We start from the raw sequence: 4,152 nt of genomic DNA, 5'->3' as shown, positions 1-4,152 counted from the left end.
CACTGCAACTACATATGCACCGAATTTAAACTAAATGTCCCTGCTGCTGTTATCCGAGTTGCAGGGCTGGCCACCACGCCAACATCATCCAGGGCTCCAGAAACATTTGTAGGTCAATGCCCCACAATACAAGTAGATGCTGGAGGCACTATTCTGCCAGGACTTTTAGACACCGGGTCCCAAGTGACGCTAATGTCCGAAAGCCTATTTAATGCTCACTTTACCGAAGCGAAGCTCGAAAGGACCCCTACCCTTTTTCGTCTAAGAGCAGCTAATGGCCTGGAAATCCCCTATATCGGCTATGCGGTTCTTGATTTTGAGGTAGAGGGTGTTAAAGTTCCCGAAAGAGGAGTAGTAATTGTTGCGGATCAAAACTGTACACACCCCTTCATAATAGGTATGAATCTAATCGTGGGTTGTTGGGATGCCGTTTTTAAATGTCCTAAAACCTCTACTCTTCGGCATCTTCAAAAGCAAAAGGTGTGGAGGGAAGCTTTTGCTACATGTTCCCGTATAGAAGCTGTTGCTGCTGAAGATGGCTTGCTAGGCCACGTGAGAATGGTCTCGAAGACTAGTATTACATATCCCCCAAAGGAGATGTTGGTGCGGGGCTAACTACTGTGCCCTGCAAAATCACTGGTCGTGGTGAACAGAGGTAGGCTGCCCCTCCGTGCTTATAACCCCCATTCCTACAGTATTTCCTTAAAACAATTTGAGAAGCTAGGGCAGCTGTTCCGTGTTGATGATAGTGATGTGCATGCAGCTGAGGATCTGTGTTTATCTCTAGTAGAGGAGGGTGTGGTAGAAGTGTCACTCATTGATGCCACAGCCCAAACCAATCCAGAACTGTCCCCAGATGTTAGGGATTTGAGTGATAAGCCGGATCTGTCTGAGCAGCAACAAGTGCAGCTACGCGCCCTGCTGGCGAAGTGGGAGAAGGTGTTTGCACAACATGAGGACTTTGGAAGGACCAGTGTTGTGCAACACAGGATACTGACTGGAGATTCCGCCCCTACCAGGGAGAGATACCGACCCATCCCGCCTCTGTTGCATAAGGAAGTGAAGACACTGCATGCTTTCAGGTATGCTTGAACAGAGAGTGATAAAGGAAAGCTGCAGTCCCTGGGCAGCGCCTATAGTGTTAGTCCGCAAAAAGGATGGGAGTTGGCGCTTTTGTGTAGACTACCGGAGGTTAAACTCAGTTACACATAAAGACGCCTTTCCGTTCCCCTGAATCGAAGAGACCCTAACTGGTCTGAGCAAATCTGAATGGTTTTCGACCTTAGACCTCGCTAGTGGGTATTGGCAAGTGGAGGTGCACCCGGACGATCGTGAAAAGACTGCATTTACAACTCCCCTCGGACTGTTCGAGTTTGAACGCATGCCATTTGGTCTATGCAATGCACCTGCCACTTTCCAACATCATTGTTTGAATGGTCAAATAGCGGAATCATTGTTGGTTTATCTTGATGACATAATAATTTTTTCTGTTGATTTCACTGCCCATCTACAGCACCTGGACCAGGTGTTTGAACGGTTGCAGCGACATGGACTTAAACTCAAGCCCCCTAAGTGCAAGCTCTTTCAGCGTGAGGTGAAATTCTTGGGACACGTGGTGGATCGGGATGGAGTGAGACCGGACCCAGGTAAAATTAAGGCAGTACAGGACTGGGCCGCTCCGACCACTGTCAAGGAAGTGAGAGCGTTTCTTGGATTGGCAGGCTATTACCAACGTTTTGTGGCTGGGTTTGCTAAAATAGCCCGTCCCCTATAAATGTCGGTGGGACGGCCTCACTGGCCGTCCCACCGACAAGAAGGCACAGGCCCACAAAATAGTGTGGACACCAGAGTGTCAGACGTCCTTTGAAGAGCTAAAAAAGGCTTTGACCGACAGTTGCCTGCCCGCTATGCAGACGAGAGTTCCCCCCGTTGCAGGGACTGACAACGATAATGTATGGGGGGGATGTGATGGGACACAAGTAGGGGATTTTATTTTTTTTGTTTCATTGTCATGCATGTCTGAGTGTTTTTATTGTTTTAGATTTTAATTGCATGTTTTTACATTTTACAATTTGATTGCATGTTTTTACACTTTGAGGACTTTGACTGTATTTTTAATTGCATAAGTTTATTCCTTGTGGACTTTGCTGGCATTTTAAGACGTTGCCCCTTTTAGCTTGTTGCCCCTGACAACCAAAGTGCCCAATCGAACGGCACCTGAAATCAGACGCACCTGTGGAGCATTAGGGCTGCACACATTTAAAAAGGAGCGACCAGGAGGATCGTCAGGCTTGACAAGGAGGACCGGGTGAACGCGCGCAGGTTGAGAAGGAATCCCCAAGACTACCCAGCAGACCCGCAGGCTACCGAAAAGAACCCCCAGAATCCCACAATACGCAGGGGCAGAGGAAACTCTGACTCCAAAGTAAGTGTCGTGCCTTGTGGATTTGCAGGGGTATTTAACTGCCTTGGGCTGTGGGCTTGTGGCTCGTGTGTTGTGCGCTGGCTGTGTGGTTCTGTGAGCAGGAGCAATCGAACATGATTCATAAACCAAAGATGTATTATGTCTAAAAATGCCTGTAATATTTTATCCATGTGAGTTTTACGACAATCAGTTGTTTTTGTAAGGTTTGCAAATACAACAATTAGGTTTTACACATAATGACAATATAACTGCCACACCCAATCAGTAGTTTTTTACTCAATATGACTAATATTTTTACAATCCTGAGATAATGCAAAAAAAGCAATAAAAATGTATTGCAACATAATTCCTAAACCAACAATGCAAAATGTCTAAAAATACCTGTAATATTAAAACTATGTGACAATTACTGTAATCAGTTGTTTTTGAAAGATTTGCAAAAACAAAAATTAGGTTTTACGCATTGACATATAACTGCCACCTAAATATGACAGTTGTTTAAAACATATCTCCTAAACCACACATGCAAAGTGGCTAATAATGCCTGGAGGAATGTATCTTTGTGAGTTTTACTAGAATAATGATCTTTTGTAAGAATTGCAAAGACACAAGCTAGTTTTTTTTACTCAATATGACAGTTTTACTATCATACTAAATATGAAAGTTATATAAACATAACTCTAAAACCAAACATGCATTATGTCTAAAAATGCCTGTAATATTGTATCCATGTGAGTATTACTAGAATCAGTTGTTTTTGTAAGGTTTGCAAATACAAAAATTAGGTTTTACTCACTATGCCAGTTATTTAAACATAACTCCTAAACAACAAATGCAAAATGGCTAATAATGCCTGGAGATGTATCTTTTACTAAAATGTTCTTTTGTAAGGTTTGCAAAGACACAAGTTAGTTTTTTTTACTCAATATGTAGTATCACTGTATCACAACTGAGAAAGTTGTATAAACATAATTTCAAAACTACACATGCAATCAGTCTAAAAATGCCTGTAATATTGAATCTATGTGAGTTTTACCAGAATCAGGTATTTTGGTAAGGTTTACAATTACAAAAATTAGGTTTTACTCATAATGACAGTATAACTGCCACTTTCAATATGGCAGTTATTTAAACATAACCCCTAAACCACATGCAAAATGGCTTATAATGCCTGGAGATGTATCTTTGTGAGTTTTACTAGAAAACATATAATTTGTAAGGTTTTTTTAAAGACACAAGTTGGTTTTTATTACTCAATATAATAGTATAACTGTCATACTAAATGTATCCATTTTCTTCCGCTTATCCGAGGTCGGGTTGTGGGGGCAGCAGCCTAAGCAGAGAAGCCCAGACTTCCGTCTCCCCAGCCACTTCGTCCAGCTCTTCTCGGGGGATCCCAAAGTGTTCCCAGGCCAGCCGGCTGACATAGTCTTCCCAATGTGTCCTGGGGCTTCCCCGTGGCCTCCTGCCGGTCGGACTTGCCCTAACGAAAAAAGCAATTAAAATGTATTCAAACACAACTCCTAAACCAAACATGTGAAATGTCTAAAATGCCTGCAATATTGAATCTATGTGAGTTTTACTAGAATCAGTTGTTTTTGTAAGGTTTGCAAATACAAAAATTAGGTTTAACACTTAATGACGTATAACTGCCACACTCAATTTGACAGTTATTAAAACATAACTCCTAAACTACACATGAACATGTTTTAATAATGCATGAAGAA

At 42.3% G+C, this 4,152-nt stretch overlaps 1 long non-coding RNA gene across 1 annotated transcript; it reads left to right on the top strand.

The window, feature by feature from the left end:
- Positions 1-2,295: 2,295 nt before the first annotated feature.
- On the top strand, positions 2,296-3,945 carry LOC140679948 (uncharacterized). The gene is made up of 2 exons (XR_012051222.1): positions 2,296-2,425; positions 3,737-3,945. It is a non-coding gene; the product is annotated as an uncharacterized lncRNA (long non-coding RNA).
- Positions 3,946-4,152: the final 207 nt, after the last annotated feature.

The sequence above is a fragment of the Nerophis lumbriciformis genome, linkage group LG27, assembly GCF_033978685.3.
Source record: "Nerophis lumbriciformis linkage group LG27, RoL_Nlum_v2.1, whole genome shotgun sequence".
Taxonomy (NCBI): domain Eukaryota; kingdom Metazoa; phylum Chordata; class Actinopteri; order Syngnathiformes; family Syngnathidae; genus Nerophis; species Nerophis lumbriciformis.
The sequence above is the reverse complement of the archived record's forward strand: the minus strand, read 5'-3'. Positions and strand labels throughout refer to the sequence as shown.